The following is a 19,293-nucleotide window of genomic DNA, read 5'->3' as shown; positions in this document are numbered from 1 at the left end:
TATTCAGATCCACGGCCATGATGTTTGGCGATGTCAGACAAGCGTATTGAAGCCCGCAAATGCAACATAGTTGACGCTTTGATAAGTATCCCCCTAAGTATTCAATAAGGCACGTAAGCAAACTGCATTAAAGTAAAGAGGCTATCTAAAAACACAGGAGCTCCTATGACTCCTCGCCAATACCCTAATGTCCCTAACTTGTTTCGCCCTTGAACAGCTTTATCAATGAGGAAGGCTTAAACTAGTTGCTCCAATACATAATCCTACAGCCAATTATGACTTTTCTGTATTAAATTTACTGTATTTGCTGTGATTTTTTTCTAAACTGTTCACAGCATACTACACAATTTATATAGGCTGCCCTGTTTATTGTTGTTTTAATACGGTGCCCTAATGCCAGATCCACTGTGTACAGTCAGGCTCTATAGTATACTTCAATTGCACTGTGGGTTTCCTAAATAACTTGCAAGTCTTGCTACAGCCCCTAGACTAGATATTGTACCCTGCTACTTGTTATATTCATACTGTAACTCAATACCTGGTTTATTGTGATTTGTATTGCTCTGTTTCATATTTTACTTGTATTGTGAATTTTCAGTACAGGTTGTGAGTTCCACCTGCTAGCAACTGTGGGCCCCCTTGTGCCCCTCCCTTTCCGGCCCAGCTTGTCTGGGTTGGTCACGTCCCCTTTCATTTTACCCTTCCTCTTGGTCATATCCCTTTTTCCCCCTGAGGTGTGGGGGGGTCCGCAAAGGCTACCCTATTTGTGTATATTTGTATACTTCTCAGGCTGCACCTCCTCTCATTAACAACTGTTTGCTGAGTGTTGAATCTGGTTCAGACTAACTCCCCCTTTCAAATTGTAGTCCCCTATTGGGACGTTAGCTGGGCCCTGACTCTCCCATTTTGCTCGGGTTACAGTTACGGCTAAATTTGTGAATGTTTTAAAGCGGGCTGGTGCTGTCAGCCGTATACACTTTGTTCTTGTTCTACTTCAAAATGACCCCCCCCCCCTATCTAGAAGCCCACGCTAGGGCTCCTTGAGGTGACTACTTCCACCACACTTTTGGGCACTCTTTAGTGTCCGTCACACCCATCCACTCTTCTCCCTAAGCCCTTTCTGTTTACTCCTAATCCTATCCTATACCCTACCCCCGCTTCCTTAGCCTCCCCTTCCTTCCCTCAACATCTGACATGTCCTCTATTCGGTTACTAACTCATAACTCCCCTCATAAATACAGTCTTTTACTCAGATCCCTGAAGTTCCACAACCCGGATGTTGTTTTCCTCCAAGAAACCCACTGGCTAAATAGTGAACCCCTCAAACTCACTTCCAAGACCTATAGAATCGGCCTCTTTCACTAAAAAAACGAGAGGTGTGGCAATTTTACTACACAAGCGACTTGCCTTTGAAATAATACAAGTCATCAAAGACCCTCAGGCAAGATCTGTTATCTTAATCTGCAAAATAAATCATGTGGTCTATACCTTGGCCTCCGTATATCTTCCAAACACTAATCAACCAAGATGCCTTAAGCACATTCTCCACGTCCTCACACAGGTCCAACAGGGCAGAGTCCTCTTAGCTGGGGACTTTAATATGGTCTGGGACTATAAAATTGATAGGAAAACTTCCACTAAGGCTAAGACGCCTTTCTCAACTGAACAATTATCTAGTAGATTCCGACACTTAATGTCCTGCTCAGGCTTTTATGATATATGGAGAGCCCTTCACCCACAAGACAATGACTACACATACTTCTCACATCCACATAGACTGTATTCTAGACTAGATTACATTTTCTCCACTGCAGACTCTCTCGACTTAGTCACTCAAGCCAAAATATCCCTATGTGCTTGGTCTGAACATGACCTTGTTCAAGCTGATATTCACTCCGCTAACACCACACATCCTGAAACCACCTGGTGTCTGCCCCATCACATCCTAGGTGATGTTCCTTTTATAGAGGAGCCCTGTAGAGACATCATACATTACATAAATGCCAATGACAATGCGTCGGTTAGAGATGACACCCTGTGGGGGGAGCCCAAAGCCACTTTCAGGGGATTACTAAGCAGGTACATTTCAGAAAGCAAGCTGGCCTTACTCTCTCACAAGTCCACATCAAATTGAGACAGTTAGAAGGACACAATAGGCGCATTACGGATGCAGATACCACACGCCAAATCACTGCAGTCAGGAATCACATATCCCAACTTGAGCTCCGCAGAACACAGCTTAACCTCACTAAATTAAAACAGATGTTCTACTATAAGAGCAATAAGGCAGACACCTTGTTGGCCAATAAAATAAGAAACCGGGTTGGGGGCTTTACGAATTCACTCTATACTCACTTCAGGCTCTCTACTCCAGATCCCATCACAAATAGGCTGGGCATTCACAGACTATTATTCTAAGCTATACAACATTGCCTCATCTGAATCACCCGGGCCCACACCCCAAGAGGACATATGTGCCTACTTAGACGCCTTGTCACTCCCCACACTCACCTCAGAACAACGAGACCTCTTAAGCTCTCCCTTCTCACTCTCAGAAATTATGTCAGTCATTAGGAATACAAAGTCCTTCAAGTCACCGGGCCCAGATGGCTTCCTGGTTCATTTCTATAACATTTTTGCCAGAGAACGCTCCCCTTTACTACTTAAACTTTATAATTTAGCTAAAGAAGAAGGCCACTTCCAGAAAGAATTTTTAGAGGCCACTATAGTTACCATCTTGAAACCGCATAAGGACCCCTCGCTCTGTACTAGGTACAGGCCAATCTCCTTGATAAACAATGATATTAAGTTTTATTCTAAGATTCTAGACAATTGGCTCGCGAACCAATCCAGATCAGGTGGGTTTTGTTCCTCAACAGGAGGGTCCAGATAACACCATGCGACTCCTTAACATCATTACCCTCTTCTCTCAGCTTAAAAAAGCCACTCTCGCTTATTTCTCTTGATGCCAAGAGGGCTTTCGATCAGATCAGGTGGCAGTACCTTTGGGAGGTTCTCGAATGCTTTTGCATTCCTAGTGATATTGTAAATGCAATCAAAGCCCTCTACTTGACTCCTACCGCTTCTGTGAGTGGTTTAGGTTTCCGCTCCTCTCCCTTCACTATCACCAATGGCACTAGGCAGGGTTGTCCCCTGTCGCCACTACTGTTCGCTCTGGCAATCAAACCATTGACAGAACAAATAAGGGTGGACCCTCAAATTCAAGGTGTCACCTTGTTTGGCACCTCAAACAAAATTGCGCTAATCGCAGACGACGTCACTCTTTTCTCTTCCCAACCTGCGCAGACTATCCCCAAACTTCTGGAGATACTAACTTCCTTCAGTGCCCACTCTTTTTACAAACTGAATCTTTTGAAAATGGAGGTGTAAACACAAGGTTTTACAGAACAGTTGGCCTCTCTAAAAAGAAGCTTCAACTTTACCTGGACTGAAAAGTATGTTCTACACCTGGGTGTCTGACTTTCCAGTTGCCTACCCCAGATAATTAAAGACAATTATTTCCCTCTTCTTCCCTCACTTTGCTCCCTAAAGAAGGACTGGAACCTGTCGCACATCTTGTGGCTAGGTAGGATTGCGGCATTGAAAATATCTTTCCTTCCCAGGCTTATCTTCCTGTTCAGATGTCTTCCCATCAAGATTCCTAAGCACATCTTGCTGCAATTTCAGAGTGATCTAACAAAGTATATCTGGCAGGACAAACCTCCTAGAGTGGCGCACAGAATACTTCAACTCCCCAAAATCTCTGGAGGTATAGCTTCTCTGTCAATTATCCGGTACTATGAGGGAGCTATGCTCACCCATGTGTCTCAATGGGGAGTTAAAATCTCCCACTCTAAATGGATATCCCTCGAACAAGCTTCATTACCCTTTTACATTAGTTTCCAAGACCTGATTTGGACCCCACCACACTGTCGCAGAGAACTGGACTTGATCAATCCAGTTGTCCGCGAATGCTTAGACTTCTGGGACAGGATTAGACATCACCCGCATATTGCCCCACACCCCTCCCCTATAACCTCTATAACGGGCCTCCTTTCAGGCTTGCAGGACTCCCATCCTAACACATAGTCATGTTTGGGGATCATCTTGGTATCGGACCATTGGTCCGATACTAAATGAGTGGTAATACTCCGGTACCTCCTTATTTGTCTTTTGAGCTTCATAGAATAAAAAGCTACCTTAATAGCTGGGGATTTCAGCCGAACCTTACCTGCCCGCTGACCCTTTGGGAGACTGTTTGGGACCAAGGAGCTAGATTACGTAGGCCTCTTTCCCTGCATTACTCTCTGCTCAACTGTGCCCAATCCTATGAAACCCAAGCTCATTTGACACATTGAGAATCATTGTTAGAGATTAGCGCTGCGAAATCTGTTGGCGCTCTACAAATAACCGATAATAATAATAATAATAATAAAGAGATACGAGTTTCCCCCCATTTATGGGAACGGGCTTTTTCCCTGACCCAGAAGGCTATACACTGCACAACGCTTTATAAGACTTATTACAAACTCTTATCCCACTGGTATTATGTTCCCACCAGACTGGCGAAAATGTTCCAGAGTGGGTCCTCTGAGTGCTGGAGGGGTTGTGGTCATAGAGGTAGTGTGCTCCATATTTGGTGGAAGTGCCTGCTGATTCAGCCATTATGGCGCAGATGCTTTTCAGTCCTATCCAACTTAGGTATTCCCCTCCCTAACTTACCGTCCTTAGCCTTACTACACTTAGGAATTCACACTCTACCCAAACACCTCATATATATTTGCATATACCTTTTCACGACCATTAAACACTCTATAGCTTTGCCTGGAAGAGAAATTCCCCTCCTAGGTGGTCTGCAGTCTGTAACACAATGGCGTATATTTACACAATGAAAAAAGACATTTTCTACAAACTAAACAATTCAGACTTGTTCGAACTTGTCTGGGCAGACTGGAAAGAGAAATTTAATACTGAGTGGACACCTAATATAACGACCCCTGACCACTAGCCAGTGAAGAAACTTTAGAATGCGTCTATGACTGACAATACATGCTCTTAACAACAAAGAAAATATTCCCAAATTGAAAACTAGTGTGTCTCTGTACTTTTAATGTTCCAAACCAATGTCGTGGAATCTTCACAAAAGTCAGTTAAATAGTAGCGGTATGTGCCCCAGCAGGTCTACACAGCAAACACCCCCAGTAATAAGGAAAAACAGGCATCCACCATTGCGGAATAGAGTGAAACAAACTCACCCTTCTGCCAAAAACTTCTCCGATTCTAGACGATTAGCTGCTCAAGGCTGTACAAGGTGTACGCTGATAGAGATCCTCCGCTTGGCGTGTAACGCTGCTGATCTTTCTCTGTTTCAAGCGTCCCGGCGCCTAGGCATGACGTCTAAACTGGGGGTGTGTGTGAGGCTGCGAGCCCATTGGCTGAACCGCTCCGTAGTGAATCCTTTCTGTGAAGACAATCCGCTTCCAAACTGAAGCATTAGACGCTAAGAAGGTAGGACCGGGGATGTCGGACTGAGACTGCAAAGAGGATTCCTTGTAATCCAATGTGTAGTTAATAAGAAAAAAAAGGGAGCGCAGCTTCATCCGGTAAAAAAGTTCATCTTTATTTGTTTGAGTACATGGATAAAATTCCAGCAGCAGCAGGAAACATAGAACAGGGATGAAAGGTCTGACTAGTTTCGGCTATCTCGCCGTAATCGTAAACCTGTACATCTTAAAATTGTGTTGGTTTAAAAATACTTTACTATTCTCTAATTGGTTGGATAGAGGGCGTTGTTTGCTGAAACATATTAACTCCATAAATGCTGAAAGGGGTAGTTGGAGCTAGATAACTATGCATACTGAATTTTGGGATTTTTGATGAAAACTATTGTACGCCATTATGATCTATGGATGACAAATAGTATTTACAGAAAAAGAAGGAAGTTGTAATAATATCTAAATAATTCATACATCCTATATCTAAACATATATTTAGGATGGTTTTAGTATTATTGTGTATATACCATATTCTTGAATATATTGCTACATGAATAGGTGTAATCCCTCTATATATCAAGAATAAATGTTTAGAGAAAATATTTCTCATATCGCATATAATTCAGGGGCAAAAATGATACATACTCATACTCATATCTATAATGCAATACAATACATTGATCTCAATTGACTGAATGAGCCCCCTTAAAAATCAACCAAAATAACACATTAATACAGTTGTCTGAAAGAAACCTATTAGATTTAACCTATTCGTAGATAAGGACACCCCAGAATAACTGCGTGATCATAATATTTGATTATAGAACAACTGATGAAAAACATGTGATTTCATTTAAGGCATATTAAGCTCTATAGTTCTAGTATCTTAGGGTATCCTAATACGATTTGTTCTTTCAGTAAGTTCAAACCTTATATATATATAAAGGTATTAAACACTGAAGTAGTGCAATGATAATAAACTAATAAGCTAAAGGCATATATACTTATGTAAGGTGTAAAGATAACCACTTGTCCTATAGCTAACAATAGTCAGTAACTAAGAACTCCGAGCCAGTTATGGCCCAAGTAAGTATCTAATAACACCAAACCTATAGTCATTTAGAAAATATCAATGGTGGTATTTAAGGTGATGCAAATTCTTAAAGTACACAATCTATAAAATGTATATATAGATTGTCAGAGTTGTATAAACCCCTATTATATGATATGCAGAGTATTACATAGGAGAAATGAAAAGATATTATATGTGTTTGTAGAAACAGAAAGCTCTAGAGAGGGGGTGATAATGCACTTGTGCTACCTAACATGTGAACAGTATATAGTTAACTGTACATTACTGGTATCATCGCCTCTGCAAGCACATAGAGTTATGTGATAGCATATGGGGATATCGGCCGGAGGCGGCCAAAAACGCGTAAAGGGTAAACGGTTGGCTGGAGTTGGCAAGTTTTGCCACTACTACAGTAAGATAGAAATAAATAGTTATATAAAGTAATAAAGGATAAAATTTTTTTTATTATAAATAAATAATCACGTATATTGGTGATGGACAAAGGGCACAACTCAGTGGGCAGATAAAATTATGGCCCTTTCATTGGCTTATTGCCAATGATTGATCAAATCGAACTCCGAGTTATATCCATCAGGAACTCTAGTCCTTAATTTAAAGATCCAGAAGGTTTCACGTCTGGCTAAGAGTGTATCCTTGTCTCCCCCTCTTAAAGGTTTTTTTATTACTTCAATAGCCCTCCATTTGAAGGTATTGACTAAACAAGCATGTGTTTCAATGAAGTGTCTGGAGAGTGCTGAACATGTTACTTCGTTTTTGATATAACCCAAATGTTCCCGTATTCGGGTACGTACATCTCGACTAGTTTTACCAACATACTGTTGGTGATGTTGTGTACACTCAATTAGGTATATAGTATAAGGTGTTGAACATTTTATAAGCCCGTTGGTTTTAAAAGTTTGGTTTGTGGTACAGGAATAAAATTCCTTACCTTCTACTAGGTAATCACAGGCTTTGCACCTCCCGTCACCACATTTGTATGTTCCTTGGACGCTAAGCCAAGAGGATGGTTTCTTTGTAGAGGGTAAAAGGGAAGGAGATAATATGTTGCCCAAAGTCATATTTTTGGAATATATGCATTTGAAACCCTTAGTTACCACTTCCTTTAGGGCTTTGTCCCCATACAATATAGGAAAATATTTTTTGAGGATGGAACACACCTCATCATACTCTGTAGAATACTTGGTGATGAACATAGTTCTATCATCCATGTCACTCTTGTATTTATGTCTTAGGGCCTCCTGTCTGCCCACCCCAGCCACCTCCTTAGCCACGTTTCTGACCAGACGCCTATGCAGTTCAGACCAGGACTTTGCTGTTGAAAGCAAAAGTATGGTAGACAAACTAGTGGAGAGGGGGTACCGGCCGGAGATGGTCAGAAACATGGCTAAGGAGGTGGCTGGGGTGGGCAGACAGGAGGCCCTAAAACATAAATACAAGAGTGACATGGATGATAGAACTATGTTCATCACCAAGTATTCTACAGAGTATGATGAGGTGTGTTCCATCCTCAAAAAATATTTTCCTATATTGTATGGGGACAAAGCCCTAAAGGAAGTGGTAACTAAGGGTTTCAAATGCATATATTCCAAAAATATGACTTTGGGCAACATATTATCTCCTTCCCTTTTACCCTCTACAAAGAAACCATCCTCTTGGCTTAGCGTCCAAGGAACATACAAATGTGGTGACGGGAGGTGCAAAGCCTGTGATTACCTAGTAGAAGGTAAGGAATTTTATTCCTGTACCACAAACCAAACTTTTAAAACCAACGGGCTTATAAAATGTTCAACACCTTATACTATATACCTAATTGAGTGTACACAACATCACCAACAGTATGTTGGTAAAACTAGTCGAGATGTACGTACACGAATACGGGAACATTTGGGTTATATCAAAAACGAAGTAACATGTTCAGCACTCTCCAGACACTTCATTGAAACACATGCTTATTTAGTCAATACCTTCAAATGGAGGGCTATTGAAGTAATAAAAAAACCTTTAAGAGGGGGAGACAAGGATACACTCTTAGCCAGACGTGAAACCTTCTGGATCTTTAAATTAAGGACTAGAGTTCCTGATGGATATAACTCGGAGTTCGATTTGATCAATCATTGGCAATAAGCCAATGAAAGGGCCATAATTTTATCTGCCCACTGAGTTGTGCCCTTTGTCCATCACCAATATACGTGATTATTTATTTATAATAAAATTTTTTTTATCCTTTATTACTTTATATAACTATTTATTTCTATCTTACTGTAGTAGTGGCAAAACTTGCCAACTCCAGCCAACCGTTTACCCTTTACGCGTTTTTGGCCGCCTCCGGCCGATATCCCCATATGCTATCACATAACTCTATGTGCTTGCAGAGGCGATGATACCAGTAATGTACAGTTAACTATATACTGTTCACATGTTAGGTAGCACAAGTGCATTATCACCCCCTCTCTAGAGCTTTCTGTTTCTACAAACACATATAATATCTTTTCATTTCTCCTATGTAATACTCTGCATATCATATAATAGGGGTTTATACAACTCTGACAATCTATATATACATTTTATAGATTGTGTACTTTAAGAATTTGCATCACCTTAAATACCACCATTGATATTTTCTAAATGACTATAGGTTTGGTGTTATTAGATACTTACTTGGGCCATAACTGGCTCGGATTTCTTAGTTACTGACTATTGTTAGCTATAGGACAAGTGGTTATCTTTACACCTTACATAAGTATATATGCCTTTAGCTTATTAGTTTATTATCATTGCACTACTTCAGTGTTTAATACCTTTATATATATATAAGGTTTGAACTTACTGAAAGAACAAATCGTATTAGGATACCCTAAGATACTAGAACTATAGAGCTTAATATGCCTTAAATGAAATCACATGTTTTTCATCAGTTGTTCTATAATCAAATATTATGATCACGCAGTTATTCTGGGGTGTCCTTATCTACGAATAGGTTAAATCTAATAGGTTTCTTTCAGACAACTGTATTAATGTGTTATTTTGGTTGATTTTTAAGGGGGCTCATTCAGTCAATTGAGATCAATGTATTGTATTGCATTATAGATATGAGTATGAGTATGTATCATTTTTGCCCCTGAATTATATGCGATATGAGAAATATTTTCTCTAAACATTTATTCTTGATATATAGAGGGATTACACCTATTCATGTAGCAATATATTCAAGAATATGGTATATACACAATAATACTAAAACCATCCTAAATATATGTTTAGATATAGGATGTATGAATTATTTAGATATTATTACAACTTCCTTCTTTTTCTGTAAATACTATTTGTCATCCTTAGATCATAATGGAGTACAATAGTTTTCATCAAAAATCCCAAAATTCAGTATGCATAGTTATCTAGCTCCAACTACCCCTTTCAGCATTTATGGAGTTAATATGTTTCAGCAAACAACGCCCTCTATCCAACCAATTAGAGAATAGTAAAGTATTTTTAAACCAACACAATTTTAAGATGTACAGGTTTACGATTACGGCGAGATAGCCGAAACTAGTCAGACCTTTCATCCCTGTTCTATGTTTCCTGCTGCTGCTGGAATTTTATCCATGTACTCAAACAAATAAAGATGAACTTTTTTACCGGATGAAGCTGCGCTCCCTTTTTTTTCTTATTAAATACATGCTCTTATTAGTGATTTTGTCACCCCTTGACCCCCCTCGCCCCTTTTGTTTTCTCCTCTCCCTTCTCCCCCTCTTCTTTTTCAGCTCCCTTCCTCCTTTCCCTCCAATTTCAAAGTAAATGACATGTTGAGGACCTTTGAGCCTTCTTTGCACTTTAATTTCTCCCTCAAAGGAGAATTATTTGTTTTATTGACTTGAATAATATCTATGTGAGCAGTGTTATCTTATATGATATTTAGGATTGAGCTTTAGACCACTCCAGTATTCTGTATGTTTGTTGTCATTTATCTTGTTCAACCATTACATTCTATTTTTATCTTCCTTATTTCTATTTGTGTATTATGAATATAATAATCAATAAAGTTTTTTGAAAATGTTTTAAAAAATAAAAATGTATGTTTACCTGATTGGGAAACCTTGACACATGAGATATAATTCCCACCACTAGGAGGAGTCCAAGAACCCACAAAAGAGCTTTTAAACACTGCCACATTCCAACCCTACTTAGTTTAATATATAGCCGAGCAGAGAAAAATAGACAGATAGGTAGGAAAGATTAAAGCAGTGTCTATAGAGGTGCAAAAAACTTCTGCCAAAAAGTAGGCCAGGGGTTTTGGACTCTCATCAACCCAGCAGAAAAAAATGTATCAGGTAAGCATGCATTTTGTTTTCTTTTTATGATGATGTGAGTCCATAGGGAAACCTTAACATGTGGCATTTAAAACCCAAGGGTGGGACAACATATGGCAGTTCCTGTTTGCCAGACACTGTGACATGAAGGACCTTACCTGCCAAAAGTCACTTCTGATGAAAGAAAAACATCAAAATGGTAACATTTGTGAAATGAGTGCAGAGAAAACTATGTTGCAGCTTTGCAAACTAATCCAAGAATGCAACATTTTGAAAGCCCAGGAGGAGAAACAACTGATCTAGTGGAATTAACTGAAATACACTCAGATTGAGAGTTTCCTTCCACCAAGTTAATTTTAAGAATTACCTGATTATGAAAAAAAGTTCCTTAGAGTTAGAAGGATCCGGACACAATGAAGGGACAATTATTCCTTGGTTGATGTTCCTGAAGAAACAGCCTTGGAAGAAGATCATACTTGGAAAGAAGAGCTGCCTTATCTTTATGAAAAGCCAGATAGGGTGAGTCACAAGATAAAGCATACAATTTAGAAATCCTTCTAGCTAAGGAGAACTGAAATAACTAAATTCAAATTCCCAGGAGGAGAAATAGGCCTAATTTAAACCAACACTTAGACAAAAGTATGAACCTCAGAAAGTTTGGCTAAATTCTTGAGAAAAAAGGGCAGATATGCAGAAATTTAAACTAGAACTTAAACTTTAAGGAACTAGCAGACAATAACTTATCAAGACCATCCTGAAGGAACTGAAGAATCTTAGGAGAGTATGTGCCCTTTTCCTGATGAATCACAGATCTGAACTAGATTAATGACCAATTAAGGAGCAATTGATATGCCCTGGCCCTGATTGCAGCCAACAAAGCTACTAACACTTTTCATCCCTGAGGTCTATGGTAACCATTATGATGTTTCTGTTGGATGAAGGGAAAAAAATTGTTTCCATCTTGAAAATAGAGTTTTCTTTTTTTTTTTTTAACCAAGATGGTTCAAAAAGTCCCTTCTTTTTTTACCTTAATGAGGTTTCTCAAACCCTGCATATAATGATTAAAACCCCAGGCATCAAATATTTTTAAAGGACACAGTAAACTAAAAAAATCTATCTCCTCTGATAAGGAAAGACTCAGAACAACAGAAATACCTGGACCTCATCAGTTAAAATCCCATTAGAAAGACATCTCCTTAGTATCATATAACAGAGCAAGCAGTTAGTAAAATAAAAGACTATTTATTAAAAGTCCATTAAATCAGCTGATTTTAATGGACTTTTAATAAATAGTCTTTTATATAGTCTTTTATTTTACTACCTGCGTGCTCTGTTATATGATAATATCTACTATAGCCTGCATGTCCTGTCCTGCTTTGGCCATGTTCTAATCACGTGTCCGGGACCGGTGTATCACCACACCTCTCTGGCTGATTGTGAATTTTGAAGTGGATCGTGAAGGCTTTTGGACATCCTGAGTTCTCACCTCCAATGTTTGGCATGTCTGTCCCATCCTGCTGTGTCTGGCACTCCGGTTGTGCTGCTGCTCTTGTGAGTAGATTACTACAGGGGGAGACACCTCTTTTGTGCTGTGCTGTTGCGCTACTAGACGGTACTGTCCTATTTTGCGCCTCTTTGTTTCTGTCTTCTACAGGAATCACTACTTAAAATGTAATGCTCTATCTGAATCATGAAAGTTAAAAATTGTGTTTAGTCTCCCTTTAATAAAAGTTCAAGGGTTGTAACGTTGCTTGACATGTTCTTCTATAGCTTTATAATAATATTTCTGATATGACTTTGGTGTCCCTTTAATTTCGTAAATAACAGTATTTATTAAAAAATATAAAAATATAAAATATATATATATATATATATATATATATATATATATATATATATACATATATATATATACACACATACACAAACAAAAAGGTATTGGCGCAAATCCATTTTCAAAAGCACAACATATTTTTTGAACTGCTGCAAAAAAATTCCTGCAAACAACATCAAGGAACAACTATTCTTTTTAAATAAAATTGGGATCTTAGTCACACAATATAGCCATATTTTGCTTAGCCAGTCACCACTTACAAGGTGCCCTAATATAGACTGGTCCTAACACTAGAGTCCTTTGCCTCAGAGGGCTGAATCATTCCTGCTTTTACTCTTCATAATAGAATGAGTCTCCCTGGCTTAATATTCACAACTCTATTACACTGTCATGAGCACACCTGAGCTTGGGTCGGGTGCTTTAACCAATGGGAGATGGTCAGTCTCCCTGATTATGTTTTAATACAAATGCAAAATTTGGTTTAGCACACCTTACAAAAAGTTTATATACACATCTTTGGGAGTGCTGCCAATATGACCCAGTAATTACACAAACAAAAAGGTATTGGTGCACATCTATTTTCAAAAGCACAACACATTTTTTGAACTGCTGCAAAAAAATTCCTGCAAACAACATCAAGGAACAACTATTCTTTTTAAATAAAATTGGGATCTTAGTCACACAATATGGCCATATTTTGCTTAGCCAGTCACCACTTACAAGGTGCCCCAATATAGACTGGTCCTAACACTACAGTCCTTTGCCTCAGAGGGCTGAATCATTCCTGATATATATATTATATAATATATATATATATATATATATATATATATATATATATATATATATATATGTCCAGTTGCCAGGGTGCTGAATGCAGGTAGAGATAAAGGTAATAGAAGAAAGTACTCGCTGGGCTTAAGGATAAGCAATAGAAGCTTTTATTTACGTGACGTTTTGGGGACAGCTCCCCTTCATCAGACCAACAATAAAATGTGACAAGCAAACATTTATACCCTCTAAGACCCTCCCCCAGTGAACAGAAATTGTGCCAAAACGGTTGTCAAGGCAACCATACACTGTTTACACCAAAGTACATAAACACCCAAATACAAGTTTATTAGTATCAGATACAATGTACCCAATCTATCCCAAAACATCCACCTCAATCAAAGTGAACAAATAGGCCTCTATTTATGAAAGGTCTTGCGGACCTGATCCGACAGTGCGGATCAGGTCCGCAAGACCTTGCTGAATGCGGAGAGCAATACGCTCTCCGTTTTCAGCATTGCACCAGCAGTTCACAAAAGCTGCTGGTGCAACGCCGCCCCCTGCTGACTTGCGGCCAATCAGCCGCCAGCAGGGAGGTGTCAATCAACCCGATCGTATTCAATCTGGTTGAATTGCGATGATTCCTGTCGGCCTGCTCAGAGCAGGTGGACAGGGTTATGGATCAGCGGTTTTTAGACCGCTGCTTCATAACTGCTGTTTCTGGCGAGTCTGAAGACTCGCCAGAAACATGGGCCATCAAGCTCCGTTTGGAGCTTGATAGATAGGCCCCATAACATTTAAAAGTACAAATTACAAGACAAAGTCATGGACATAACTAGCTAGCACAGAGCACAAAGAAAGGAAAAGGGAGAAATGACATAGCAATGATAAAAGCATAGCAGAAATCTAAATATACATCATGATATAAATATAAATATATACACATGCCAATTTGTAATGTGACCAGAGGAATATCAGTGCAGCAAATAAGAAATACAACATAATGTGCACTAAATGAATTGGCACTTAATCAGTTGGAGAGTGAGACATACTGCATAAAGTAGGATCAAATAACCATGCAGGATGCGATAAACTAGCTAATAATATTCGTAGCACTGAGGACAATGAAACAAGGTTACACCTATATCAAGCATTAAGCATAATAAAGCAACATCAGTGTAGATTGCAAATATGCTTATCTCCCCCTAGCACATCTATAACCCTGATCATACAGCAGAGTGCATTTCCCAAGAACGTACCGTGTATGGTAACAGTCCAAAACAGCAGCACCGTCTGTCTAGAGGTGTGGATACAAATGCACTAACCAGAGCAACAGTGTGGGAGGGCTGTAAGTAGTCCTGTCACACCAGCTGCTGTCAGTCAATGAGCCAAAGGTATCTGATAGGTCAGGGGGGGCGCGCCTCTATGTGGTTTGTAATAGGAGAAAAGGTATATACTGTTCAACCATTAAACTCCCTAGTGGAACAATGTCAGCACAACAGGCTGCAATAAATGGGACAGATATACAGTTGCAGTGAATAGTCATTGGGAAAATGTAATACGTAGTCAGGGAAGGGACAAGTCTGTCTGTACAAAGTGTCAATGTAAGAACCACCATATAAGGTGTAGCCAGCAGATATATGTGAATAATGAGTAAACAGTCAGGCTGTAATGTATGCAGATAATTAACACAATGAATAAGATGCACACACAATGTACAGCAGAGCCATTTACAGTAAGGAGTATGTGAGAGCCAGCATGCAAGAGAAGCACATTGCAAAAGGGGACAGGGTAAAAAAATATAGGATGTATTATAAAAGCTGTAGCGTGCATGCTGTACTAAATACCTAGAAATCTGCGCGTATAAGTATATACAACAAGTCAAAGGCTACAATGAGCTGGGCCCAGAATAAGGCTAGTGGACTCAGTCATAGGGGTATGGGACGTTATGTCCCACTAAGTTCCAACTTGGCCTAATATCATAATAAATGTATACTTATAAGTACATAGTAAGAGCACTGCTATGAGCTAGCCACTACGATAAAGATACCCAGCCTGGACAACAGCTAATGATGAACAGCAAAAAACAGGCTTACAGTAACCAAAGTCTGTATGGTGTTCAAACATCCCAGGTAGGGGAGTATATACCCAACAGATATATGTAAAATAGAATAACATAAAATACAATAAAATAAAATGAAAGGGTCAAACATACTTATAGAAAGCAGTGCCAATCGTTACCCATATTCAGTCCTTTAGGGTGGATGGTATCCAGTTGTAAATCCATTCTACTTCCTTCTGTAGTAGGAGTTTGTACCTGTCACCACCCTTCCTAAGCGGGGGTACATGGTCAAAGAGCATGAATCTGAGGTCCTTGACTGTATGTCCCTGTTCCATGAAGTGCCTAGCAGCTGGCTGGTCACTTTTCCCTTTGTCAATTGCCGCCCGTATGGCACTTCTATGGTTAGCCATACGTTTTTTTATATAGTCATCAGTCTTGCCGATATAGAATAGTCCACAAATACAGTTCAGCATGTATATGACAAACTTCGTGGTGCAGTTAAGATGGTGTTTGATTGCATACCTTTGGTTGTTATGGGGATGTCTAAAGTGGCTGCTCTGCAGCATAGTGTTGCAGGTAGTGCAGCTAGGGCACTTGAAAGAACCAAGTTGTGTAGAGACAGTTACACTGTCAGTGCTGTAGCTCCTAATGGGGTCTGTTACCATTAGGATATCCCTCAAGTTCCTGTATCCAATTCTCGGTGGATCATGCTTAACATAGGGCAGTGTCATATCAGTACTCACTATTTCCCAGTGTTCCTTGAGAGTGGTACCCAGTCCAATAGTTTTAGGGGTAAAGGTAGTGATAAGTTGGTTCTTGGAGGTTTTAAAGTAGGTACTTCCCTGTCTAATAGTGTCTCGCCAGTACCACCAGTTGCTGCCAGTCTGGAAGACATAATCGTGGCCTTATTATAACCTCTAGCAGCAAATTTGCATTCTATTTCATCAAGTTGTAGTTGACAACGTGCGTCCGAAGTGTTGTTGCGTACCACCCGAAGCATTTGGGCCTTTGGAATTGCTTTGATGAGTGACCGTGGGTGGCAGCTGGAGGCATGGAGGATAGAGTTTCTGTCAGTTTCTTTTTTGTAGAGTGTAGTGCCCAGAGCCGCTCCCTCTTTGAAAATCCTGAGGTCCAAGAAGTCAACCTGTTGACTTTTTGCTCTGTGCTAGCAGCAAGTTATGTCCATGACTTTGTCTTGTAATTTGTACTTTTTAATGTTATATGTTCACTTAGATTGAGGTGGATGTTCTGGGATAGATTGGGTACATTGTATCTGATACTAATTAACTTGTATTTGGGTGTGTATGTACTTTGGTATAAATAGTGTATGGTTGCCTTGACAACCGTTTTTGGCGCAATTTCTGTTCACTGGGGGAGGGTCTTAGAGAGTATAAATGTTTGCTTGTCACATTTTATTGTTGGTCTGATAAAAGGGAGTTGTCCCCGAAACGGCACGTAAATAAAAGCTTCTATTGCTTATCCTTAAGCCCAGCGAGTGCTGTCTTCTATTACCTTTATATATATACAGTATATATATATATATATATATATATATATATATATATATATGTATATATTTACATAGATATATACATAAATACATCTATGTTTACATGTTTATAGATACATATGTACATACATAAATACATATAAATATATCAAGGAATATATATATATATATATATATATATATATATATACAGTATATATATATATATATATATATATATATATATACACATACTAAAGTATGTATGTCCAATCTTCAAAAGAATTCTAATAATTCAATGTCCACTTTGCACCAATTATGTCGCTACTTGCTATATTGGCAATTATTCATGCTCAGAAAATGTATACATTTCCACTATATACAGTATGTGCTAAAGAGAAATTTGCTTGTGCGTGGACAGTAATGAAATGGTATAAATAAAGTTTGGAAAAACCCGAATAGACACAAGATCGATGACTGCTAATTAACACCAGTCCGATGCTCTTCGCACCGTACTTGACGTGCGTGTTTTTTACGGCTTTTTTCATAAATATGGAGATCGTATTCAGATCCACGGCCCTGATGTTTGGCGATGTCAGACAAGCGTATTGAAGCCCGCGAATGCAACATAGTTGACGCTTTGATAAGTATCCCCCTAAGTATTCAATAAGGCACGTAAGCAAACTGCATTAAAGTAAAGAGGCTATCTAAAAACACAGGAGCTCCTATGACTCCTCGCCAATACCCTAATGTCCCTAACTTGTTTCACCCTTGAACAGCTTTATCAATGAGGAAGGCTTAAACTAGTTGCTCCAATACATAATCCGTGGTGTTTCTTTAAAGTAGTTTGTTCAGCCTGTATATAAATAACATACATTGATACATAATTTGAACTAACCCTGACAAAAACGGATAAAGGCAACTGTTTATTCAAGTGGACTCACATACAAGTGAGGTAGAAATTTATTTGAGCGAGTTGAGATTATATTGCATTACTCCTGTGGGGATTTTTATTATTTAAGCTAGCAAATATTATAGTGACTTAAAGTATCTGAGAGAGTTTTTAATATAAATATCTTACGCCTAGATTACAAGTTTTTTCGGTAAAAACTTGCGGAGCTAACGCTCCTTTTTCTTCCAGCGCTTCCTTAAAACAACGCTGGTATTACGAGTTTTCTGAATGGCTGCGTTAGCCTCAGAAAAGTGAGTGTTGAGCATAATTTAGCTCCACTTCTCACCTCAATACCAGCGTTGCTTACGGTAGAGGTAATCTGGAAAAACGTGCTCATGCACGATTTCCCCATAGGATACAATAGGGCTGAGCTGGCTGAAAAAAAACCTAACACCTGCAATAAAGCAGCGTTCAGCTCTTAACGCAGCCTCATTGTTTCCTATGGGGAAACACTTTCTAAGTCTACACCTAACACCCTAACATGAACCCCGAGTCTAAACACCCCTAACCTTACACTTATTAACCCCTAATCTGCCACCCCCGACATCACCGACACCTACATTATATTATAAACCCCTAACTTGCCGCTCTCGACACCGCCGCCACCTACATTATCCCTATGAACCCCTAAACTGCTGCCCCCAACATCGCCGACACCTATATTATATTTATTAACCCATTATCTGCCGCCCCCAATGTCGCCACCACCTACCTACACTTATTAACCCCTAATCTGCCGAACGGACATTGCTGCCACTATAATCAATGTATTAACCCCTAAACCGCCGCACTCCCGCCTCGCAAACACTATACTAAATTTTATTAACCCATAATCTGCCCTCCCTAACATCACCACCACCTACATACAATTATTAACCCCTAATCTAACCTAAATCTAACCCTAACACCGCCCTAAATTAAATATAATTTAAAGAAATCTAAATAAAATTACTATAATTAAATATATTATTCCTATTTAAAAATAAATACTTACCTATAAAATAAACCATAAGATAGCTACAATATAACTAATAGTTATATTGTAGCTATTTTAGGATTTATATTTATTTCACAGGCAACTTTGTATTTATTTTAACTAGGTACAATAGCTATTAAATAGTTAATAACTATTTAATAGCTACCTAGTTAAAATAATTAAAAAATTACCTGTAAAATAAATCCTAACCTAAGTTACAAATACACCTAAAACTACACTATCAATAAATTAATTAAATAAATTAACTACAATGATCTAAACTAAAATACAATTAAATAAACTAAACTATAGTA

The sequence above is a fragment of the Bombina bombina genome, chromosome 3, assembly GCF_027579735.1.
Source record: "Bombina bombina isolate aBomBom1 chromosome 3, aBomBom1.pri, whole genome shotgun sequence".
Classification (NCBI taxonomy): domain Eukaryota; kingdom Metazoa; phylum Chordata; class Amphibia; order Anura; family Bombinatoridae; genus Bombina; species Bombina bombina.
The sequence above is the reverse complement of the archived record's forward strand: the minus strand, read 5'-3'. Positions refer to the sequence as shown.